Here is a 27,069-nt window from a genome sequence, read left to right as displayed (position 1 = left end):
TTGAACCCGGGAGACGGAGGCTCCAGTGAGCCGAGATCCCGCCACTGCCCTCCAGCCTGGCGACAGAGCAAGACTCTGTCTCAAAGAAAAAAAAAAATTACCATTTTGAGGAGATACAGCAGAAGAGTCTAACTCCAAGGCCACTCCTCAGATAAATTTCAGCAAGTGTGGCTGTGTGTAGGGCCTTCAATACTTTAATGAGAATAGCTCAAGATGCAGGGAAACTATCCATTCCCATTAACTCAAGAGAAAAGAGTCCCAGTTCCATTAACCATTTCTTCCTCTTCTCTTACATGCAGGGCGGGTCATGCGGAGGCTGTAGCCAAGGACGAGGTGTGTGCAGCTGTTGCCTGGACGTTTGTCCAATCCACATTGACATTTGAGGGATCACAGCGTGTGGTATGTGAATTGCAATGGGACCTTACCTTTGTGTTAGGAATGTAAAGGAGGTACCTGAAAACAAGCAGAACTCACAAGGCAATGACTGATTTAGAATTCGGGCAATTGGGTTCTTTTGTACCAGTTATTTCTTGCTGTTTTTAATGCTTACACGCTTCAGTTGTATGCCATTGTCTAGTCAATTATATATACATGTTAAGTTCATACATCAACTATTACTTTTTCTTATATCTTTATACTGATGAAAGCATCGCCTATAATCTAAATATTTCATAAATGAACTGAACCAAGCAGAGAACTTGATCCAAAAAATATATAGTTATGTTTAATTTCCTAATTATTCTCGTTATACTTACGTGGTGTTTTCTGAATTTCAAACTCCTCCCACTCCTACTCCCTCACTTTAGCCTGAGTGCCTGCTTCGTGTGAGGTCACATTGTAGACACGGCTGGCTCTCTTGAAGCCCTTGAGTACCCTGTAAGAAAGTTGCCACCATCCCTTTTAGACATGAGGAAACTGAGGCAGAGGGAGGTTGGACAGGTAGCCAGAGGTGCGCAGACTTCAGAGCTTACTTCCCATCAGAGCCCCATTTTGAGGCTGTAGTTTCCTTTTTCCATAGACACACATCCTTGGGAATCATTTGTATCCCTTTTGAAATCTATCTTGGATGTAACTGTAAATTTTCAGCTGCATGAAAGAGTAGCATTGCCTGACCATGTGTAGGTTCGAGGTCTGAGCAGCCCTTACTGCCTGGGGACTTTGAAGCAGACTCTCAGCTTCTGTGGCCTTCACTTTCTCTTCCAATTATGTGTGGGTGGAATTGAGAAGTGCTACAAATTTAATTTCCAGGAAGACTGAGAAATAAACCAATCTGTTGGACCTAATGTCCACTATTTGCTGCACAACTAATTTTTAATGGTTCAAAAATTATACTTTTCAAGGCATCATCTCTGTAGACTCTTACTTTTGGTGTCAATATCTTTAGCAACTTATCATCTCAATGTCGTTCTTTGCCTTAACATCAAACTGCCAGAGAGACCAAGTTTTTAAACTTCTATTTTCTTTACATAATTAGTGTATGTCCACTGTAAAAAAAAATTAGAATATTAAAATAATAGATAATATAATTTTTTAAAGCACTGGAAATTCAAAAATTCAGTGACAACCACCGGTAGAATGTTGGTTTAAAATTCTTCAAGACTGATTTCTTTGACAGTCATCAAAAATATTTTAAATTAACATGGGTCAAACTGTACCATTTGTTCTTTACTCCTTTTTCCCTTTATGCATCGTATGTATCTTTCTGTATGAAGAACTACTTTTTTTGTTGGGGGGGGATGGAGTCTGGCTCTGTCACCCAGGCTAGAGTGCAGTGGCACAATCTTGGCTCACTGTAACCTCTGCTTTCAGGGTTCAAGGTATTCTCCTGCCTCAGCCTCTCAAGTAGCTAGGGTTACTGGCACATGCCACCACACCTGACTAATTTTTCTATTTTTAGTAAAGACGGGGTTTCACCATGTTGGCCAGGCTAGTCTCCAACTCCTGACCTCAAGTGGTCTGCACGCCTCGGTTTCCCAAAGTGCTGGGATTACAGGTGTGAAGCACTGCACCTAGCCTGAAGAACTACTTTTCTGTTACCTTATTTTATTCCATTACCTCATCTAGCATTCTACTTTATGGATATACTGAAATATACTTCATCAATTCTCTATTGTAATTTCATAAGTTAGATTTTTAAAATTTTGCCTTATAAACATGGTTTTAATAACCATTCTTTACCTAAAACCTTTCACACTGTTAATGATTTTCTTAAGATAAATTCACAGTAGAATTGCTTGATTCAAGACTATATACATTTTGAGACTTTTGAGAAGGGCATTATCTTTACAATCCTGCTTCATTTTATGTGTGGTCATATCACTGCATGTCCTCTGCTATTGAAAACACAGCTAGCCATCCAATGTTTGAATGGTCTGCCATTCCACATAGAAGTGTCAGAAGTTCAACCTTAAGAAAAAACTAATCTCATAGCACAAATTTCGTTTTGTAAAGGCTAAAAATGTATTTCAAAATATCTTCCAAATTCTCATAAACTCAGTTAAAAATCTGACACTTTTCTTCTTTTGTTCATATATTAAATCAATGTATGAAGCACCTGCTACGTGCAATACATTGTGTGAGGCAGTAGTGATATGTAAATGATGGAACATGACCCAGCTTTTGAGAAGTCCACCTTTTAGTTGCAGAATCCACACTTTTATTGAGTCTCTGATACATGGTATGAAAAGCATTATAATACATTTACTTTAAAAATGAAATCTCAGTAGAGCAATTTAATATAGTGGCCATTATTGTTTCTGATGTGTAACTCTGAGAATTTCGAGATCCACTACCATTAAAGAAAGCTAGGATTGTGTTCATTATACTAAACTCCAGAATGCACTACAGAAACATTTCTGCCCCCATGCGACCTACCCCTGGGTATTTTGCTCCTTGAATATTTCCAGGAATGGATAGCTTACAACTCAACAAGGCAACTCATTCCATTGTTGGATTGTGTCAAGGGTCTGAATATTATTCAGTTTTATAATAGGCACCTGTTGTTCTTACTTTCAGCCTCTGGAGAGATACAGACTACGTCTAATTCAATTCAATTTAATGCATATATTTTAATGATCTACTATGTTCAGAACATGTTCTAGGTTCTATGGGCTAATTTCTATTTCATATGACATTATTTTCAATATTTGATAATAGTTTTTCTAAATACACAAGTTAACAAGTTCACCTCATTCAAGAAAATTGGATCATTAATATAAGTCTGCTAAATCTCTATAAAGCAACACATTTTGGCCTCAGTTGTTGACCACTTACATGAGCTAGCTGGAAAAAATTTTACAATCAATCAGGAAGACACAGGCATTTACTCCTCCCACTTCTGTACATATTACACAACAATTATATTAAAAAGAAAACAAAAGTCATTTGCCCCACACTATTACTAGTTATGACATGAAAAGTCAAGCCACGTGTATTAGTTCATTCTCACACTGCCATGAAGAAATACCCGATGATTTATAAAGAAAAGAGGTTTAATTGACTCACAGTTCTGCGTGGCTTGGGAGGCCTCAGGAAACTTACAATCATGGCAGAAGGCAAAGCTGAAGAAAGGCATCTTCTTCACAGGAAGAAGTGCTGAGCAAAGCAGGAAAAGCCCCTGATAAAACCATCAGATCTCATGAGAATTTACTCACTAACATGAGAATGGCATGGGGTAACCACCCCCACGATTCAATTACCTCCCCCCGGGTCCATCCCATGACACGTGGGGATTATAGGAACTACAATTCAAGATAAGATTTGGGTGGGGACACAGCCAAACCATATCACCACAGTTGTGTACATTTGGTATAAAACAAACCCACATCAAAAGCTGGAAAACCTAGTGTGTCCCCTATGGCCGCACCCAGGCAAGCCACCAGCCTTCTCTAAGCCTCGGTCACTTCATCAATTAAATAAAGGAGTTAGAAATCTTTGAGGAGACTTAAACCACAATATTTTAGGATGAAATTTTGTGTTTGGGGTTCTGGGTTTTAAATCACAGAGCTCTGGATGCCTGTCAGTTATGGTTTGTTTGGTTGAAGCTTCCTCTCCACCTCCTGATGGGGTCTGACCCTGCTGCAATGCTTCACGCACGTGGTCACCCTGCACAGACTGCTGCACTGCAGCCGTGTCCTATGAAGTTGACGTGTGTTACCTGACTTCCTCCTTAAAATCACACTAAGGAAGGAAACATTATCATCCCCATTTTCAACAGGAGAGACCTGAGGCAGAGCGTTATGTAATGTGCACAAGGGCGGATAGAAGAAGTTTAGTTCGGTTTAAAAGGCACCCCATAGTCTCAGCTCCTGATTTCTGTCTTATATGGAATGGGCAGGTGAACTCCTTTACTCTTCCAAATTTTTCACTCCAAATAGTTTCTTGGAGTTGGTTCACTTGGTTTTCTTAGAGATAATGCCTATTACGAAGGCAACTTTGAGATGCAAGGAAATAAAGCAATGGCAACAAATCAACAATGCGTAAAGCTGTGAACCATGCAACCAGGGTATGTATGCAATGTCTAACTAGTGTTTTGTGGTGGATTCATTAAAATGACCTAATTTGACAACATATAAGCAGAAATAGTATATGCTTGAAATCCTCCTTATAGGGAGAAAAACTTCTCAGAAAATCTAACACTTTCTACTTTAGTCCACAAATGAATTTTGTTGCTCATACATATTTTCTTAATTTTTACTTTAATGTTTTCTGACTGATGACACTTATTGTTTATTTCTTTATTTCCTCCTTTTCTGATACCTGTTTTTACTACTTCTTATATCCATCTATTTGAAATTCCACATAATTTTTCTACATCAAAGCTTTTGTTTCATTTACCTCTTACCCGATCCTTGACTTTATGCCATGTACTTGTCCTGCTTCTTAAATACATAAATCACGTAAGTGCTGTCTGCTGACAACAGCTTCCTACCTTGCCTAGTTTACATTCTTTGATTAGAAGAAGCTAGTGAAAGAAAATCCCAGTGTGCAGTGTCACCCACTTGAGGGTATACATTAAAAACCCTTATAAACATAGAATGGCAAAATGGAAATACCTTGAAGGCTGTCACTCAACCCGAAACTACCCCGGCCAACAAACTTGAAGGTAAAAAGTTGAACTGAGAGGGAAAAGCAACCTGGGCATGGAACAGGTGTTGGTTGACATTTGAGGGATAATCTTGATTCCTTCCTTCCTTCCTTCCTTCCTTCCTTCCTTCCTTCCTTCCTTCCTTCCTTCTTCTCTCTTTCTCTCTCTCCTTCCTCCTTCCCTCCCTCTTTCTCTCTTCTTACTCCATTTTTTTCTTCCTTCCTCCTGGACTCTACCTCTCTTTTTCCCTCCCCTCCCCTTCCCTTCCCTCCTCCACCTTTCCCTCTTCCTCCTTCTCCTCCTCTTCTTCTTCTCTTTCTTCCTCTTCCATGTTGGATGGCTGAATCATTATAATAATTCTTTGCTATTTAAGAAGGCATTATTGTCCTCCGTACTTTGAACTATCATCACAATCAGGCATAGACTTGAAATATAGGAAAAGTAAATACTAGTAGCCTGTATGCAATCTTAAACCATACAACCAAGGGAGTTTTGTCCTCTGTACCCAGAACTTCACAGTGACCTTACAGCATCACAACTGTTAAGACACTAAGAAATGGTAAATATCTGAAAACAAAGATCCATTGAGGAGAGCTCTCCTTTTATTTTAAGAATCCTCTTAAGTAGTTTGGGGTGAAAGATAACAGCAGAGATGGTCCAGGGCCTCCCAGGTGCTGCCTGCATCTCAGAGACACAGGCTCGTGGGGAGGGGAGTGCAGAGCCCTAGTGGAGGTGCCTCCCAGAGCTGGGCAAGGGAGAGCAAGGTTAAGAAGTTAGAACAAGAGAAAGAGAGGGGCCTTTTGTTCTTGGTAAGTTCCTGTGTTGTGTTCATCTTTCCTTTAGGTGATGTGGCCTTGGGCTCAAGGGGACACTTTATCCCTTCATAGTTCACCACTGTCCTACTGTTTCCCTTAAGAAGAAATGCATGGTATTAAAATATAGTCAGGAAAAATACAACTTTATACAATAAATTTACCTCTGAAGTTTAAAGCATCAACTATTTAAAACATCTACATGATATTACATAATTACTGTTGATTTCTTAAGTATGTTAATAGTGTCCTGCCTGTGTTTAAAAATAAAGTTCTAATATGTTAGATATGTACACTGAAACATTTGTAGGCAAAATTATATGATTTCTGGAATGTTCTTCAAAATAATATAGAAATGGTTATCAAATGGGGGTCTAGATAAGTGACAGTGGCCAAATCACATTTTTGTAACTGATGGGTATATGGACTTATTATACTGTTCTCTTTAAAATTTTGTGTCTCTTTATAATTCTCCATACTTAAAAGCTTCAATAAATGCAAAGTTGCATAACAGTGACAGAAGAGGGATCCCTATACCAGACTGGCAGGAAATAAATCCAGCTTTCTACGTTTGAAAGTCTGAGGGTGAATTTTCCTCTCTGCCTCTCAGTTTCATTTTCTGCAAAATGAAGGTAATAGTAGACTGGACCTCTTGGAATCATTGTGCAGATCACATGAGTTGCTGTGTGTCACATGTTACATGTACACAACACATGTAGGCCACCCATTAGTGCCTCATACACAGCACACATATGGCCACTACCATTAACTCATAAAAGCAAAAGCTTTTGTTTTTACTTTCTGCTTTAAATTTCTTAGATTGACAGTTGTTATATAGGAAAAGAAGTCTAATTTTGTATATGAAAAGTGTTTTGGAATTAATAATTACCTTTTCTATTTTGCAACCAAAAGCAGAAATAACTCAATAATGACTTTTCTGTCACTTGTAACATTGGATGGATTTCTAAAGATATTCAAAGAAATTATTGTTTCCAATTTTGCTAGGAATATACTATAGTTTTTTTTTCTTCAAATTAAGATATGTTAATTGATTAGGTAGCTTAGCCATAACACTGGCTGTATCATGGGTATTTTTTCTTTCTTTTTTATTCTGTTGCAAAGGGCATACAACCCCATTTTTTTCTATAATTACAATTGTTGTATGACCATCTGTAGTTTACCTTTACATAACACCTGAAGGGCAGTAACTTTATAGCTGCTTAATCCTGCAATTCTTTCTTTTCCACACTATTTAAATTCTAACTCATCCCTATTACAGGAAAGGAACCAGTCCCAGGACTCTGGGAAACTTTATTTTCTAAAGAATCCATTTTCACTGATAAACACAGTGAAGGCTGTGGAAACATCTGCATGTATGTAACTGTGGGTTTTGACTGTTCCCTCCGTTCTGGCCATGGTGCACCTGTGTGCAGTCTGTTCCCTTCCCTCCTGTATGGGACAATCTGTCCACCCGTGGGACCCTGTCATCCATTACTTGATGGGAGGCAACAGAAGTGGTTTCCACAAGGTCACCCCTGAGCAAATGCTTTGTACAAATCACCCTCGGGTATGAAGGGTGAAAAGATGAGTAAAGAGGGAGCATTTTGGAAAATTAAGAATCAATCAGGGCCAGGCGCAGTGCCTCATGCCTGTAATCCCAGCACTTTGGGAGGCCGTGGCAGGTAGATCACGAGGTCAGGAGTTAGAGAACATAAACCCCGTCTCTACTAAAAAAGTACAAAAAAAAATTAGCTGGGGGTGGTGGCGGGCACCTGTGGTCCCAGCTACTTGGGTGACTGAGGCAGGAGAATGGTCTGAACCCAGGAGGCGGAGGTTGCAGTGAGCCGAGATTGTGCCACTGCACTCCAGCCTGGGCTACAGAGTGAGACTCTGTCTCAAAAAAAGAAAAAGAGAAAAAAAAAGAATCAGTCGGAATTTAGCAGGTGATATAAAGGCAAACAGAAATCGCACATGCGTGATGCCGTGGTCAAGCACCATGGGCTCTGGGGGCAGGAGTGTTCCTTTGGATGCACAGGCCCAGGAGGGCTTCCAGGGTGGTGTGGAGTAACAGGCTCCAGCATCTGATATGGAGGCAAGAGAGAATCATGAGGAGGAGGTAGAAAGCGGGCAAATGGGAAATGGAAAGGAAAGTCTTGTATGCACCTGCAGAGAGGGTGAGATTCAAGGGGCCCTCAGTCTAAAATGAAGGCATGGTAATGTGAATTCAGCCTTCCCAAGCTGCTTTTCAGTGGCTTGGTTGCTAACACCATCGTTGCATATGACAACCAGCCTTAGAGCTTGCAGAGCAGGAAGATATCAGGAGGACCAAGGTGAAGTGGAAACTAACAAACCCAAACAGATAACTAGGGTCTTCCTGGTTCTCTATAACCCTCCCCATTCCCCAGCCTTGGATTCCTGAAACCATTTCTTTGTGTGGTTGTAAAAGGACTTTCTTAATTAACTGACATATTTGTAACATTTTAAAGAACTGTCTGATCCACATCCCAATGAGTTAAATAATTCTGATAGACAGAATAGAGAAACCTCAATATCCCATAACAAGCTATCATGGTCCTGGTTGAGCAAGGACTTGTCTGCTCAGGGCTGTGTGGGGGGCAGGCCCTGAGAAATGTGTGAAGGCACCACACAGGCACGCAAGGGTGTACACCCGGCTTTCAGAGCATAGTCTCTGCAGTGTACGGACCTTACCTAGCAAAAAGGTTCACTCCTTTGAAAGGAAGCCTGAAACATTTTTTGACTTCACATGGACTCTGAGGACCTATTACTCTTATACCGCTGTGTATGGTGGTCCAGGCACAGAGCTCTGAATGCTCACATTCCACCAAAAAACACAACAGATGAGTACAAAACACAACTCCATAAAGCAACAACCACAAGGCAGGGTAGTTTGTCAGGCAGAGAAGAGAAACCCACTGGGGCAAGGTGGAGGTCGATCTCGTTTGGGAACGACACTGAAGAATACGTAGGCCTTTCCCAGGCAGAGGAGGTTGGCTGGGACTTTCTCTTGAGGACAAGAACAAGGTGTGGAGGTGTGAAAGAATAGGTTGGTTTTGTGTGGAAGGTTAAGGTGGAAAGATGGGCTGACATGAAGCTTGGAAGACATCAACCCATGCAAAGTTCATTGAAGTGTATCTTGGCAGCAACAGGAAGCATGCTCAGTGTATATGTGGAAAGTTTTCATGGTACATGTTGAAATGAAAAGAAAGTGATGCTCACATTCCATGGATGAGGTAGAGAAGACCTCTCAGAGCAGGAGCTGGTGTTTTAAAGAGGAAACTTAGGGCAGGATGCAGCGCACTGGCCTGAGCTCACACTAGGTGCGATACGGCCTCTAGGAAACCACTTTCCCTCTCCTAGTTTTGTTCTTCTCATTCAACAGCATCCAAATCGCCCAACTGGGGGCACTGGGCTCAGTGTGTCATATATAGGTAGGCTGATTTCTGACATCCCATGACCAGAAGTAGCTCCTAGTGCTGAAACCACAGAACACTGAATGGATTTTAAGGTATTAGCTTCATCCTTTTAGGTTCGACCAACGCTTTTAGATGAAGTTCCTGCCCAGAATGGCCCCAGCGATGTGATAGTCTCACATGCAGTTTGTTTTCACATGACTGCTATAACAGGCACGCACGCACACGCACCACACACATTTTATTATTATATTTTCTTGAAATTTCTTTCCAAACAAACATGTCTACCCATTTATCCTCCAAGGCCTGGCTCAATGTCTGCCCAAGGTAACATCCAACCACCAGAACTTTCCAGCTGTGGTCCCCACCCCAAGCCAGCGCACTGGCTCCGGCTGACTCGACTTTGCTTGCTCATGCTCCGGGTGCAACACTGCCCTGGTCTCAGTGTGTGGCCATCTGCTTTCCTTGTTCCAGCCCCCTCGTAGCAGTACATAGGGATCAATCCGTGTTTGCTGAGCCTCACAGCTCTCCGAGTGGAGGCTCTGGGGGTCTCGTGGAATGACCCCTGTACCAGGTTACAGGCTGGCTTGAGTCAGCCTCTGCCCACGCTCTGGGAGGGCTTCATCACCACTTCTCTTCTATCTTACCATGGTGTGCTTTAAATGTGTTCTGAGACTATGAGCGTAAGGAAACATTTTACAAGGTCTGCAATTAAGATTCCTATGCAAAGTGATGTGATTAGCAACATAGTTCATTGCAGCTGTATAGCTGGAGCTAATACTGTTTATTCTAGAAATCTGTTTTAAGTACACTATACCTTCTTTCTCAGGCTACTCCCCTTAATCCAAGAAATTGCTTTAGATGAAAACAAGCCCAAATCTCCTGAAACTAGATGCTTCCAATACTAGTAATAGAAGCTAAGAGTGTTCACATATTATGAGTGATTAAGAGTGTCCCTTTATCTATTCTCCTAAATGTTTTAGGAAAAAAATTCAGTTTATGTTGTAAGTAAATTCCAATGACATTTGAGTGCTTTGAATGCATTAACCCACCTGCCCACCTTCCTCCCTCCCTCTCTCCCTCCCTCCCTTCCTCCCTCCCTCCCTTCCTTCCTTCCTTTATTCTTCCTTCTTTCCTTTCTTTTTAAAAGTTTCAATTGATATGTAATAGTCGTAAATATTTTGGAGTTATATATAATATTTTCATACATGTACACAATGTGCAATGATCACACCAGGATATTGGATAACCATCACTTCAAATATTTATCATTTCTGTGTTGGGAACATTACAATTCTTCTTTTCTAGCTATTTTGAAACATATAGTAATTATTGTTAATTATAATTTCTCTATGATGCCTTTCCTTCTTCTTTGTGTCTACCTTTCTCCTTTTTGTTTCTTTTGGTACAAATGTATCATATGGGTAATTGAGTATCAGTTCTCTATACTCATTTGAAAAGTATTTCGTTAGTGTTCTATAAGGTCTTTATAGCATTTTTTTGTATTTTAATAATGGAGACAAAATATTTAAAAATACCAAGAATATGAATTCTAATTTCACCCACAGTAATTTTTTTTGTGGGTGGATAAAAGCAACACTTTTATGTTACTGCCTCACCTTCGGACATGTAAACGGCAATTGACTTTTCTGGTGTTTTTCCTTCTTATAACCCAAATTCCCTCCTTAGTAACCTCTCAGACGTGCAGCACAGCAGTCCTCACAGCTGGGTACCACCCGCTGCTGCAGCCACTCCGAGTTGTGTGGTCCTGTGCACAGCCTCCTGCCCTGGGGCAGCTGCCTCTGACACTGCAGGTCCAGGCACTGCCTACAGGCCCTGACTGCACTATGCCCTGAGCGGCTTCCCATCCCCTCCAGACACTGGCTCTGGCTGGGCGACCAGGCCAAAGACTGGTCCTTAGGAGGATTACTGTCTGGGGAGGTAGAACATTTAAATCGTCCTGGCATGATACATTTAAAAAGCTACCAAACCCTAGCCCCAGTCCTACAGGAACATGATGGGATTTGAGACTTCTCCATGGCACCCACTTTCTGTATTGGTCTCTGTTGTTTCCAAACGGCTCATTTATCAGGGGTCATTTCTAAATGTGTTTTAATCCTTAAGGAAAATCCTTGTTCTTACACATTTTGTTTGTTTTTCTTCCCCCTCACTATTTAGCATTTTTCTCAATGGCTGAAGGCAGGACCAGGGCCAAAAGGTCCTGCAATAGTAAATAGACCATTGGTGCCCCAGCAGAGGAATGAAGAGGAGTGTCACCAGGGAAGAGTCCAGAATTGTGGCAGGGGGCAGGATACAACCCGCTGGGGGCATGTGGACACAAGGCCGGGCTTTGGATTCCCTGAGAGACAGCAAGGGGCCCAGAAGGCACAGGCCCCTGAGAGCTCCTGGGACTGACACTGTCCCAGGATCCCTCCACTGCAGGTGGAGAAGGAGCAGGAGAGGAGAGGAGGGAGCCAGGGGCTGCAGGGGCACAGGCAAGGAGCTGGGGCACCAGGGGTGGAGATGGGAGATGCTGGAAGCGCTGGAGGTGCAGGGCCAGCAAGATTTCCTGACCCAATGGTCATGGGGTGTGAGAAAGAAGCATTAAGTGTGACTTCAAAGAGTTCCTCCGAGCAGCCAATGGAATGAAAGCGCCATTTGCTCAACTAGAAAGACTGGCAGGGAAGCCCTTGGGAGGGACATCCAGAGATCAGTTTAGACAGGTTAAGCCAAGACACCTGCTTTTCATCTAATGGAGAAATTCATAGTTGAATATGGGCTTCAGGAGTTCAGAGAAGAGGCCTGTGCTGGAGATGATATTGCTGAAGGAGTCGAGGCAGAAGCTGTTTATTTTGTTCCTGTCCAAACACAGTAACATGCACACACTGAAGTGTATTCCCCTGAGAGGCCAGCTTGTTTTGTTTTCTACTCTTTTCTTATAGTTTGGGATCTGACCATTACTTTTTTTAAGCAAAGAAGTGAGGTGGAGAAGTAGCAGTAAAGGGAAGACACCCACCCCTTGGGAAGGCAGCACCTCTGAGAGCACCAGGGCCCAGAGAGGGCGGGGGCAAGGTGAGACCAGGGAGAGCCTGCTGTGGGTGTCCTAGAGGCCCAGAGAACATGGGAGGTCAGGTGGTGCCAGGAGTGGACGGTGACAGGGCTGGAACCCAGCAGCGTCGGGAAGAGGGCTGGGCAATAAGGGTGCTTGTCGTCTTTGGCTTCAGGCAGGGCAGGAGGGCATTACTGCAGCTGGCGGGAGTGCTGGGTGGGGCGAGGCCTCGCCAGGATGCAGAGTTCAGGTAGCCGTGCAGCCTGTGAGTATCTAACAGCAACAGGCAGAATGAGTCAGGAAGACACTTTCCCCAGCCTCTAAATTTCTTTGATTTCTGATATCTCCCTTTGAAGATCTACCATTGATCCACCCACTTAGTAAAAACACTGCTGTTATGGGCTGAACCGTGTGTCCCTCCAAAACTCAAACCCAAGGAGGTCGTTGGGGTGGAATGAGATCATGGGCATGGCATCCTTGTCCAGGGAGCTGGCGTTTTTGTGAGAAGACTCAGCGATGCCAGAGTGAGGGCAGGGCAAGTGTGGCCATTTGACAGCCAGGACACAGGCCGTCGCTAGAAACCAAACTTTCTGGCTTCTTGATGTTGCACTTCCTCCTTCTAGAACTGTGAGGAAATGATTTCTGTTGTTTAAACACCGGCCTATGGCACTTCGTATGGCAGCCCCAGCTGACTCCCAGAAGCACCAGATGACCTCAGCGCCTTGGCTCAGAGAGGCCATCTGGCCAGCAGGCTCTGTTTGTTCCCCCTAGGAGACGTGAAGACAGTTCTGCCTTGAAAGACAAACTGTGACCTGCAGCATAAATTCCTACCCTTCGAATGGGGTGGGAGCTTTTTAAGCCATCCCTTATCATATCACATCATGGCTGATGTGTGTGAATGTTGTTTTAGGAATGCAAGAATTGTCCTTCATTAACTGGAATAAACAAAACGAGAGAGGTCCATAAAGCCTTCCTCAGGTGGCTGTTCTTGGACTGTGTGAGCAACTGAGCCAGGATGCCTGGGGGGCTCCTTAAATTCTAATTAAAAATCCATGTTGTTGGCACTGTGTCCCCCTGTGACCTGGCCAGACTGTTGAAACAGAGAAAAACAAAAGGGTCACTTGTGAATTCCTTGCTAGATGTCAGAACCCTTCATTGCAGACGTGATTCATGGTGAGAATCTGTAAACATATGTGTACACACACAGACACGGGACCTCTCGAGCCAGCAAGGCTGCAGCATGCTCCCCGGAAGCAGGAAGTGAAGAACACGCAGCCACATCCTTGGCACGGGTAAGGAGTTTGTACATTCTGACATAATAAACTCGACAACATGACCAAGAAGGGAAGAGAAATGAAATAGGAGTCAGCATCAGCTGATTCCTAAAGAGGAAGGTCATGATGAGCAGGGTGCCCAGCACTGCTCAGTCTCGGTGACATCTCTGCAGCTTCACACTGGCTGGGAGGGGGCACGGCATCTTGACTGAGCTGGGGCAGGAGCACCAGGGCAGGCAGAGACTGTGCTGTACTTTCTTTATTAACTACTTTCGCTTGATTATGTATTGTCCTTAATGTCCTTTTATGGCTACACTTAAAGAATCCCTGAATACATTGAGTACCAATTAGGGAGATTGGCTGTAATTTTTTCATTGCTTGTGTGTCATTTTTTTGGGCAAATCTCAAGTGTAACAGACCTCTGATTAAGTGACAGATCATTCCCTTCTGTCCCTCTTCATCCATCCCTCTATCTGGCGCATGATAGAGACTCAGAGATAGATTTGCAAAGGGGATAAATTATTTCATATGAATGTACAAGACACCAAGCTCATGACTAAAGGAATGTGATGAGGCAGATGCAGGCAGCTCTCAGTCGATTGCTGTCTACAAACATTGTGTGAGGCTGCCCAGGCTGCTGCCACAAGGCACCAACGATCAGACGGCTTAAACAACAGGCATAATTTCTCATAGTTCTGGAGGCTGGGAAGTCCAGATTAAGGTGTCTCCGTATCTGGTATCTGGCGAGGGCTCCCTTCCTGGGTTGCAGACAATCTCTTCTGGATGCATCCTCACAAGACACAGAGCTGGCTCTCTCTTCCTTCTTAAAAGGACACCAGTCCCTTCATGAAGATGCCACCCTCATGAGCTAATGACTCCCCACAGCCCCACCCACCTCCTGACACCATCACATCAAGGCTCAAGATACGAATTGTGGAGAGACATAAACATTGGTCCACAGCCCATGTGCCTATGCTGTATATGTGCTTTCTGATATTAGATCAGAAGTCATGAACAGCTTTGGAGGCAGAGATAAAGGACTGTATGATTTGGGCATAGCAAGATATAATTCTGGCTGGGAGAATCAAAGAGGATTGAATTTATGCAAATGAACCCACTGTGATTCTGCCTTCTTGATTGGAGGAAAGACATTCAGGCAGAAGGCACTATGGAGAAGAAAAGGATCAAGATGTTAAGCAAGACGTGAGAGCCTTGATACCAGGCTGAGCTGTGAGGACATGCCGGGGAGCACAAATCCAGGGGCTACTGGAGATTACTTGGCTCACCGATGGCAGATGGCATTTGGCTTCCAAAGCCGAACCTGTTGGGAATCTCTATGACAGCTTGGAGGGAAGAGCATGTGGAGAGAATGCAAGGCAGAAGTAGGATGGGAGTCAGGAAGGGAACCAGGCTAGCAGCAATGACCTAAAAGCTGCCTGCATATAAAGCACTCACATCCGTTACCTCCTGTAACCTTCACAACCTTCATGAGATGGCAAGTGTGCCCCCGTTTCGTAAGACAGCAAAGACACTGAGAGATGCTATTGCAGTGCTGCTCAGAATGTGGGCTGCAGCCGAGCAGGGCCACAAGCTCTTTGTAACCCACCATGTCCAGATAAGCGCACAGCCTGAGAATACAGAAGCTTCTGTAACAATTTGACCTCAATACAAATTCAAGGGCATGGCCATTTCAAAAAAGTATTGTAAGGTATCTTATAAAACAATTAGTCTAAAATAAGTGTGTGGGAATCTTTAAAAATCCTCACCCTTTACCTCCAGATAATTTAGAAAGTGTTGAGTGATAGATGGCCTTGGGGGGCCCTGATCACTGAGCCCCAGCCCAGGCCTGTGTGCACCCCACACGCAGGAGACTGGGCTGATAGAAGAGAAACACAGCTACAAATCTACACATCGCCCCAAATGCTTGGGTGCACAATATAATAATGTCCGCAAAGAGACACCTGCTCAGCTGTGCACTAAAACACGAGTTAAAGTGGCATTTCTATTTGCCTTGTGAATGGGTTGTTTGGGTTTTTCCCTCTTTCCTACAGATTTATCTTCATAATAATATTTTACTTAGGCAAATAACTAGTGAGTTTGAATTCCCTAAACATATAATTCTTGATTTCGAGGCAGGGATGTTAAGGTTCTGTAAACGGAAGGCAGCCCAGGGTTAACAACTGCTGTGGGTTATCTTCAAGCCAAAAACACACACCAGTGAGAGCAGCTTGGTATATATTGGAAATTAATGAGAAATGGAGCTCCTCTTGCAGATTACCTGGCATGGTTTTCCAGTTGAACTTTCTTATCATTGATTTCTATTTGTGAGTTTATTACTCAGGGCAAAAAACTTTTCAAACATTTTTTCTGATTGTTTAATGTTAAACAGCAACTTTTGTTATACATATTACTATTTTTAGGATAAGAAATTTATGAATAATTTTCATAGGTTATTTATGGTCTAAATGTGGAAAAATTGACCTTAAAATAAAATATTTTGCATTTTAATCATAGCTGTTTCCCACTTTACATGTCTTCTCTCTTTTCTGCTATGTTCTCACATATTGATGTGCAAATTTATAAAGAATGATGCCACTCATCTCACTGATTCTTTACAGTAAAATGTGTGAAAAGTAAATTTCTGTATTATAGAGGTAAATTACTTTATTATTTCCATACTTTTTATCAGCCCTCATGCCTAGTTAACAATGACAGAAAACCTTATTGATTATTTACGACTCAGGAAATAAATCCTTCTATCCAAAGTCTACAAATACATGCATCAAATGGATGTGGGCTTGCATAGAATTGGAAAATGACCTTGTTTTAAACTCTATCTTATCGTATAAGTCTGTTTCTAGCATTTTGGAATTCCTATCTGCTATCCCCCCGAATCTCAACTTTTATTAATACTGATTAGAAGAGTAAATCGTCAATGAATGTTGAAGTTAGACATGCAAAGCGGGTATTGGATGTGTGACCTTAAGGGAAATTGAATGGTGTGGGAGCTTAAGATGTGGTTCTGAAGCCTCTGTCCTTGGTTTTTTTCTTATTTGACATACTTGCCTTAAGGATGGTGTCCATTCCATGATTTTAACTCTCATCTTCACAGCCGAATTTCACATCCCTGACTGTAGCTTGACGGAATCCAGGCACCTCCTTGCAGGATATTTCTCCTTCGATGCCCCTGGGCTCCTTGAGCTCGGCACACCCTGACCACACTGGGTCTCTTCTTTCATCTGAGTTCATGCTACCTGGGTTGCATCTTCCCCCTTCAGCCCACCAAAGGGTGAACTGCAGGGCAACCTCGGCCTCCCCTGTCCCCCTCTCCTAAAACCCAGCCATTTAGGAAACCCTGTTGCTTCCATCTGGGGCATTTTTTTTTCTGTCCTTTCCTTTATTAGGTTTCATCCTAATATGGTCTATCGCCACATCCACTTCTTATACAGCTTCCTATTTTCTTTCTAGAAGAGGCTAAAGCATTCACTTTGACGCCTTCATGTGGGTTTACACTCTGCTCTGATTTTTACCTGTTTGGGGGTCTTCGGAATTCACTCCACCTCCCTGAGTTTCAGTTTCCCCATGGAAGTGAGGGCGAGGCCCCTGTGCATGAGCTTCCTGCGAGGGCAAGGGAGACTGCGAGGCCAAAGTCTGCCCCACGTGCCATCTGTGAGGCTGCAGCTAGCGCAGGGCTGTTGCTCCTCTTCTCAAACACTCTTCTCAGACTTTGTGTTTCAGGGTACCATTTGCCCAGACATCAGCTGCTCCCAGGCATGCCCTGCCCCTACAGCATCTGCACACTTTCTATTCGCCTCCTTCTTTGGCTCAGTTTCCCCACCTGCCTTGCTGTGGTTCACCATGGCCATAGGACCCCTCCTCCCTGTGCTGAAGCACTCTCCACGTACTCCTTAGCTTGCTGGGTGTATTAGTCTGTTCTCATGCTGCTAACGAAGACACTCGAGACTGGGTAATTTATAAAGGAAAGAGCTTTAATGGACTCACGGTTCCACGTGGGAGGCCTCACAATCATGGCGGAAGGCAAGGGAGAAGCAAAGTCACATCTTACTGGTGGCAGACAAGAGAAGGAGAGGCAAGCAAAAGGGGAAAGCCCTTATAAAACCGTGAGATCTCATGAGACTTATTCTACCACAAGAACAGTATGGGGGAAACTGCCCCCATGATTCAATTATCTCTCACCAGGTCCCTCCCACAACATGTGGGGGTTATGGGAGCTACAAGTCAAGAAGAGATTTGGGTGGGGACACGGCCACACCATATCATCACTATCCCTCCTTCCCTTAACAACACCCTGGCCCACTCCCTGCTCCTGTGCCATCCTAAATATCCTAACTGCTTCCAGCCAGGGTAATGGAGCACACGGAGCCTCTGTGAAACGCTGTGGTCCCTCACCCCACCCCACCCCCATCAAATTTTTACTACTTTGGGCCTTTGTGGCTTCCAGACAAATCCAGAAAAGCCCTTTTGGGACTTAGGCACTCCCATCCTCACTGCACAGTTTGTATAAATATTGAGGTCTTATCATGTGAAACCAGCCGCTGCTCCTGATGCAAATTCCATCAGTTTCTATTGCACATGGAATGAATATTCCCAAGGGGAGCAGTGTCATATTTTGGGAAAGGCAGGGGCAGTGAAGTCCGGTAGATCTTAGCTAAAAGCCTTGCTGTACCATGAGTCAATTTGGAGCTGCATGGAGTTATTTCACTTCCTTGAGAGTCACCTTATTAACCTATAAAATGGAGATAATACTGGAACCTGCCTCATAGAGCTATTGTGAAGACTGAATGAGGTCATACTTGTGAAACTCCCAGAATTTCTCTGGCAGCATCAGCAGGCTGTGGAGGGCTGTGCTGCATTTGCCCAGCTGCTGATTGCCCCCGCAGACCTGCACCCGGAGCTGTTCTGTTTCTAACCTCTATGGGAGGCTAAGCCACCTCCAGTCCTGCTTAGCATTGCTTAGAAAACCTCTCCCCAGGCAGCAACTTCACAGCTCACAGCCTTCAGTGTTTTCCTCCCTCCATCCATGCCTCCTTAGGGCCCCAGATCCCACCAGCCTCAAGGCTCTGCCCTTCTTTTCCATCATTGTCATTGTCAAATGTAAATGTCTCCATTACTTGCTATGTACCATGAACCTCTCTTCATACATTTGGATGATTGAACTTCATGCTTACCACAACCACATAAAATATCCACATCTTATAGACAAGGAAATTTTACCAAAAGATTAAATAATGTTTCTCAGGGTCACAGCCTCAAGGCCCATGCTCTTAAACAATGAAGTTCTTCCCATGCGGCGGGTGCACCATCCAACATCATCCAAAATCCCAATTAGACTCGGGAGGAAGGCCCGCCTGGGTCCCCTCTGTACCCACTGTCTAGCTCTCACTGTGTTCTCCTTCACATGCCACTGGCTGCAGCTCTTTGAGCTCAAGGACTCGCACTTATTAAAATAATAAAGTTATCATTTATTAAATATTTGTTTGTACCAGGCTATGTACTGAGTGTTTCACTTACATAATCTTATTCAACTCTAATGACAACCCTAAAAGGTAGATGTCATTATTATCATTTAAAAAAAGAAAAAAAAAAAGACGGGCCAAGCGCGGTGGCTTAAGCCTGTAATCCCAGCACTTTGGGAGACTGAGGCGGGTGGATCTCCTGAGGTTAGGTGTTCAAGACCAGCCTGGCCAACCCCGTCTCTACAAAAATTACAAAAAATTTAGCCAGGTGCCTGTAATCCCAGCTACTTGGGAGGCTGAGGCAGGAGAATTTCTTGAACCCAGGAGGCAAATGTTGCAGTGAGCCAGTATCACACCACTGCACTCCAGGCTGGGTGAGAAGAGCAAAACTCCGTCTCAAAAAAAAAAAAAAAAAAAAAAAAAAAAAAAAAGATTTAAAAAGACTGAATTTTAGTTGCTCAAGATGTTCTCACCAGTAAGTTACAGAGCAGGAATTTGAACCCAAGTCTGGCTGCCTCCAAATGTTGTGCTTTTACTTACTCACTCCTTTTCTCGGCTTTGCACCCCCTTTAACATTCATTCTGGTATTTTGCCGTGAGAAGTGCTTTTAAAAACAGTTGCTGAATTGATTTGGGTCCACTGGGTTTTCCTGTTGTGTAATTCTCCTAGAGGAGTGCTGAATTCCTCTAGACATTTTTATGATTCATGGCCGCTTGGACTCAGCTTCAGCACTGACCTTCCATTGACGTTCAAGTCTTAGTTTCACGGCATGCAGCGCGCTGTGCTGGGACTGTGGTGCGTCCTCAGCCCACAGGAGGAGTGTTCACACTCAGCCGAGCGCCATGGCTCTGAGCAGCTTGAGCCAGCATTGCACAGAACCTGAAGTCCATCAAAGGCAACCCCAGCAGAATTAGTGCCTTACTGCTCTGCTCAGCTGATTAAGATTATTAGGTTGTATGAACGCTTCACTATGACCTATTTTTTAACTTTCATTCCCATATAAAGTAACTTAGGAAGTATGATTCTTTGCAAATTTGAGTATTATTCTGGGATTTTTTGGTGGGGAGGGTTTGGGGGAGTAATCAGAGCATGCTATTTCTACTGATGTCATGAGGTTCTGTATACACACAAATAAAGAAAAAGACATCAGACCCAGGGCCTTTTAGGGTTCCAGGCTGGGCTTTGGATTAGTGGAAAGCAGAGACCCTGGGTCTCAGGAGATGCACAGTCCTTGCCAGTCAGACTCGCATGAGATAGAGACCCAGAAACACAGAGTAAGTGAATGGTACTAAAACTGCCAGGCTTAATTCTGATGCTGTGCTGGAAGGAACTTGGGCTTCAGGGTCAGCCAAGGTTCAGATTCTAACCCTGCCACCATGGATGTTTGGCCCAGCAAGTTAACTTTCCTAAGCCCCAATTTCCGTTTCTATAAATGCAAGATTTTTATTTTTACAGTATTATTATCACATAAGTATTAGCGGTCCATTCTTTATAGGATTTTTTAAAATTATACTTTAAATTCTAGGTACATGTGCACAGTGTGCAGATTTGTTACCCCAATTTTTTAAAGTGAGAAACACAGATATAAAACTCACCTTGCAAAATTGCTGCAAGGATGAAATCACATAGGGAACCCAAGATGCAAACATCATGCTTGACATACAGTAAACGGGCGCAGTCACCGGCCCCTCCAACTAGCAGCTCCCAGATGCCAGGAGCATCTGAGGATCCTGAAAGGTCTAGTCGTGAACAAGAGGCCAAAGTCATATCGGGATGAACTCAGCCAGAGGGGAAAAGGGCCTCTTCTGTGCCACCTGCCAGGATCCTTGGACGCGAGCTGCATCAGCTGACAGGTGCTGTAAGTAAAGGCAGAGGAGGGCAGCAGCAACAGGCGCTGCTGCAAACCCCAGCACCAGTTATGCTCTGTTAGTCCCTTGTTTTGCTTGGTATCTGTGTGCAAAAGGCCTTTTTAGGAATATAGTTCACACTCACATCCAAAAGGTCATCTGCACCACACAGTTCAGGCATTTATTGATTTATGCATGGGAATTGTTTCCGGCATCAGGCAGTACATTCTGTGACCGGGTTTTGCATATGTGCAGCACCCCTTGTTTCTGGGATGTAAGCAGAGGGCATCGTTAACCCTGGAGCTGGGCGGTGATTGGCCCTCCTCGCTCTCTGCCAGTAGGGTTCTCCTTCTCTTCCATTTTCAAAGTGATTATAAATGTATGATTTTCACAAATGCTGAAAGAATACTGTTCATGGGAATCCTAATCAATTAATTCATCAAAAAAGGAAGTTGCATGTTGTCATTCAGGGAAGAATTAAATTTGACTACCTTCTCCAAGGGCAATGATAGTTCTCATTTGAAAGTTATTAGTTTCAATGTGTTTTGTATCTGGAAATTTTGTTTGTGTTTTTTGCCCTGCCTTTTGGGAAGAATATTTTATATGTTCACTTTATGCTATTTTGTTTCCTCCAATGAAGACCTAGATGTTTATTACCTGTTGTATATATATATCACAGGTTTTATATATATAATCACAGGTTTTATATATATATATATCACAGGTTTTATATATATAAAAATATATATAATATATAAATATAGTTTATATATATATATATATATATTTGTGCCTCTCACCTGGGATAAAAACATCAAAATTATTTCCAAATAAAACACTGTTCATAACATAATCCATGAAAGAAAAATGCTGTGCATTGAAACACATGTCTTTATTTGGAATTGGACAGAAGTCATTTGGACTTTGGGTGGGCTAGAAGAGCTCCAACCAGCCGCAGAGACAGGTTAGATGTTATAGCTGCAGGAATCATAATTATTTGTGAAAGTATTTTGCTTGACAGGATGTTATGGCAAAATTGGATATTTTATAAATAATTCCAGAAAGAGAACTGAAGAAATAGATAAAACACACATTCATTCATTCATTCATTCATTCATTATTCTTCCCCAAAGTTGATTATTTACTTACTTCACAAATATTTATTCAGTGCCTGCAATATGTCAGACACTATTCTAGCTGTTGGGATTCAACACTGAAAAAACGTAAAAAATACACAAAAACTGCAGACTCCTGAAGCTATGTTAAGGGATGTCTCGATTGCACCCGTGGATCATAGAATGTCCATGACTCTACTTTGAGTTGGGTTCATTTTATCATGCGCTTTTTAAATTTAATATTACCCGTTTGGGAAACAGTAAGTATTAAAGTTTTATCTCATTCCAACAATTTGTTTCCCTGTGTATTTTTTAAATTTATTTTTATTCTTTTAAGAAATGAAGGATATTCCTAGTGTATGTCCTCCTTCCTGGCTGGCTCCAGAAAATGTTCTAATAATCACGAGTATAAATTCCCTGACTTGGGTTTTACTTTCAGTCTCCATTTACCAGAAGCACATAATCATTAGGCCACTGCCTAACATTTTAATGGTCTGAAGATCTCCACAAATCTGTTGTTTTCAATTGTGGAAGTTGTTTTTGTATCTGCACCACTCTCTTACTTATTTCTTTTTGACTTCTAACATAAATGTATTTTTTGCCAAATTCTGCTATTTGCCTCATTAGCCAAATCTGAACATCTCACCCGCCAACTCCCTATTGATAGAAGTTTTGAGGACTTGGCAATGGAAGATAATTCTGTTTCCTACCTAACAGGGGGGAGGACTAATGCTGTGGCTCTCCCAGGGGTTTAATTATCTTCTTAGTTCCATTCAAATAATTTTGTGTCTATTTAACATTAGCAGATGATATAGTTATGTTCCTAATTTATAATATTCTTTCTTCACTTCCGATTTGTCTAAAAGACTGTAATCAGATTTATAATGCAAATGAACTACAATATCAAAAGACATAGTGTATAAGTGCAATAGAAATTTAGTTTTCTGGTTTGACTTGATGGTAAGAACAACAAAATGCAAAGAAATTGTGAAACAAAAAAGTTGGAGATTCTATTGTAGACACATGTTGGAAACACACACACACACACTCACACACACACACACACACACACCCCAGCAGGGAGGAAGGGCGGTAGGGTGAGTTGAGCATGGGGCAATGGACTGAGGCAAATGTTGCCTAACCAAGACTTCCTGAGACAGGATTTGGTGGTGCCCAATCTCTGGGTAATCTGATAAAGAACACCGTTACCAAAGTATCAGGGACAGGCTCCTGAGAGTAGTGTGTTTCAGAATCTGGCAGAATTTCCCAGGAGAAATGCTAGGAGCATTGTCCTGGAAGACATTACCATGACAACAAAACAGACAAATCATCACCCTCCTCACCAGGCCAGGTCACAGATGAGCAGCCAGCTGAGTGTCCGATTCTGAAGACACCCTGCAGGTGATTGTGCCACATGGGCTGGGAAATATATTCCCATTGCAAAGAGGAAAATAATAAAAATAAAGGAAATCTAGGGAAAATTCTTTTAGGAAATTTTAATAAAGCAGAGTCTCAGTATAATATAACCAAAAAGATAATTCACCAGCAAAGTAAGCTTCTGTAAGATAGAAAAAAATACGTAAAACAGTAAGGTGGAAAGAAAGGAATTTCAAAGTTCCTCTAGCAGGATACAGATGACTTAGGCTGAAGTCGGTGATAGTTCTGCTATCAGCCTTGCAAAATTAGAAGTGTGAATGGTTCCGGAAGTTGTGAAATAGTAACTCACAAGCACGGCATTCAGTTTCTGGTTTATCGCTATGACTCTTCAATCAAACCTGTCATTTTCACTTGAGATACAATAAAAATTCTTAGAGTTGTTGTATAATAATAGGCACTGAGGTCTGTATATGCCTTTACAATTTTGAAGTTGTATTCACAAACATTTTCTCATTTGATCCTCAGGAAAATTTTGTCAAGATTTATTACTCCAATACCCATTTCACAGATGGGGTCACAGAGGCACAGACAGCATTAGCCAATAATTTTTCAGCATCACATGTCAGTCAGCGGGGAGCCAGGTGTAAAATCTCATCACCCATTGTGAATCCTGTTTCTCTCTGTAATATCATCTCCGTGCTCGGTGAGTGCATCTGAAAACACTAAGGAACGGCGTGGATACTCTGATCTTGTTTAGAGGGAGCCAGGCCGTGCTAATGTCAAGACGTGTGTGAAATGAGCCCCTGCTCATTGTCAGAGCCTGGGCTGGGGAGGCTGCAGTGGAGGAGCCATGTGAAGGAGCTTGACTGTTTCTGAAACATTTTCACATACATTAGGCTATTGTGTCTTCACAGAACCCCTGGCCAGTGCTGTGCACATCTTTTTCTTTCAATGTGAAATAAACTGGAGCTCAGGAAGGTTAAACAATGTGTCCTAGCACACCTGGCCAGTGACAAACATTGACAGGGCTCAAACCCAGGATTCCCAACCCTGAAGCCCACCTGCTGTCGGGATGACCCGTACCTTGACGTGCATCCCAGGGGGATTAGCACTCCCCGGATATTAGCCACATTTTCTATAAGGTGAGGGTCAGTCAGAACGTGATTTTAATTTTCCCATTAATCCTAAAGATTTGGAGATTTTCAGGTCACAATTTTCACTTTGGGGACATATTCCTGATATTTTTTTCAGCTCTTTTAAAATACAATTGACAAATAAAAACTATATATATTTAAGATACACAATGTGATGATGCGATTTAGATATATACATTGGGAAAGGATACCACAATCAAGCTAACTAATACATCTATCACCTCACATAGTTCCATTTTTAAAAAATTAGTGATGAGAACCCTTGAGGCTACTCTTTTAGCAAATTTCAAATATACGATACACTGCTATTTACCATAGTCACCACGCTGTGTGTTAGAGCTCCAGGACTTACTTTTCCTGTCTGATAAGGTTTTCTATTCCTTGAATGGCATCTCTCCGCATCCCCCACCCCCTTGAGCACCCAGCAACCACCATCTACTCTGTTTCTTTGAGTTGGACTTTTTTAGATTCCACGTGTGAGTGAGATCATCGAGTATTTTTCTTTCTGTGTCTGCTGTCGCAAATGACAGGATTCCCTTCTTTTGTAAGGCTGAATGCCATTCCGTTATTCATATACACTACACCTTCTTTATCCACCTACCTGCTGATGGACATCTATGTTGTCCCATGATGCCAGGTGATATGTACAACATAAGGGTATGTCTTCCTCATTCTTAGTCTTTGAATATAACACCTGAGAGTGAACCATCAGATAATGAGGTTATAAAAGTCTCACAACATTAGACCTAAGGGTGAAAGTACTCCTGATGTCTCTTTGATATTTCTTTCCAGGACTTACTCTTTGTTTTTTGTTTGTTTGCTTGTTTGTTTTGTTGTTGTTGTTGTTGTATTGCTAGAATTTTCTTTTTCTTTTCTCCTTCTGAATTTGCCCATTGAGAAAAGAGTAATTGATGGATCTTTCATACCCAAGAGGCTTACAGAAGCCTGGAAGTTCGGAAGGTGGTACTCTCCTGATTTTAGTGCAAAATGAATAGAGAGAAGAAAGGTCACTGTACAGAAGGGTAATATTCCTTTTCATAGATTGCTTTTCCCAATTCAAAGTCTGCTGTGATGAATTAGTTTTCAATTAGAAAGACAGGCTCTGTAATTTTTTATTATTATTATACTTTAAGTTCTGGGATACATGTGCAGAACGTGAAGGTTTGTTACATAGGTATACACGTGCCATGGTGGTTTGCTGCACCCATCAACCCGTCATCTACATTAGGTATTTCTCCTAATGCTATCCCTCTCTTAGACCTCACCTTCTGACAGGGCCTGGTGTGTGATGTTCCCCTTCCTGTGTCCATGTGTTCTCATTGTTCAACTCACATTTATGAGTGAGAACATGGGGTGCATGGTATTCTGTTCCTGTGTTAGTTTCCTGAGGATGATGGCTTCCAGCTTCAACTATGTCCCTAGAAAGGACATGAACTCATCCTTTTTTATGGCTGCATAGTATTCAATGGTGTATATGTGCCACATTTTCTTTATCCAGTCTATCATTGATGGGCATTTGGGTTTGTTCCAAGTCTTTGCTATTGTGAACAGTGCTGCAATAAACATACGTGTGCATGTGTCTTTATAGTAGAATGATTTATAATCCTTTGGGTATATACCCAGTAATGGGATTGCTGGGTCAAATGGTATTTCTGGTTCTAGATCCTTGAGGAATTGCCACACTGTCTTCCACAATGGTCGAACTAATTTACACTCCCACCAACAGTGTAAAAGCGTTTCTATTTCTCCACATCCTCTCCAGCATCTGTTGTTTCCTGACTTTTTAATGATCACTATTCTAACTGGTGAGAGAAGCTATCTCATTGTGGTTTTGATTTGGATTTCTCTAATGACCACAGCTACTCAGGAGGCTGAGGCAGGAGGATTGCTTGAATCCGGGAGGTGGAGGTTGCAGTAAGCCGAGATCACGCCACTTCACTCCAACCTGGCGACAGAGCAAGACTCCGTCTCAAAAATCAAAATAAAAATAAAAAATCCAATCTCTTTTTCATACTCAAAAGCCCAGTGAAAAATGCCTGAAAGTTCTGCACAAAGGTCTTCCTCTTTAATAATACAGGCTCTGTATTATTAACCTGTCATCTTTAATAATCTTTAATAATACAGCCTCTGTATTATTAAAGAGGAAGACCTTTGTGGAGAACTTTCAGGTATTTTTCACTGAGCTCTCGAGTATGAGAAAGAGATTTGATTTTTTTTTTTTTTAGATGGAGTCCTACCCTGTTGCCTAGGCTGGAGTGCAGTGGTGTGATCTCAGCTCACTGTAACCTCCACCTCCAGGGTTCAAGTGATTCTCCTTCCTCAGCCTCTTGAGTAGCTGGGACTACAGACACGTGCCACCACACCTGGCTAATTTTTGTATTTTTAGTAGAGATGGAGTTTTGCCATGTTGGCCAAGATGGTCTCGATCTCTTCACCTTGTGATCCAA

The 27,069-nt window shown here is 42.4% G+C and overlaps 1 protein-coding gene across 21 annotated transcripts in view; it reads left to right on the top strand.

The window, feature by feature from the left end:
* Nucleotides 1-27,069, top strand: part of MYT1L (myelin transcription factor 1 like) — a 531,685-nt gene that overhangs the window by 46,117 nt on the left and 458,499 nt on the right. For all 21 annotated transcript variants that reach the window (XM_030799643.1, XM_030799637.1, XM_030799642.1 and 18 more), the window contains one exon: nt 300-399. The gene's annotated coding sequence lies outside the window, so the exon portion shown is untranslated. The remainder of the gene's footprint in view (nt 1-299; nt 400-27,069) is intronic.

This window comes from Nomascus leucogenys, chromosome 19 (genome assembly GCF_006542625.1).
Source record: "Nomascus leucogenys isolate Asia chromosome 19, Asia_NLE_v1, whole genome shotgun sequence".
NCBI classification, from domain to species: Eukaryota; Metazoa; Chordata; class Mammalia; order Primates; family Hylobatidae; genus Nomascus; species Nomascus leucogenys.
The sequence above is the reverse complement of the archived record's forward strand: the minus strand, read 5'-3'. Positions and strand labels throughout refer to the sequence as shown.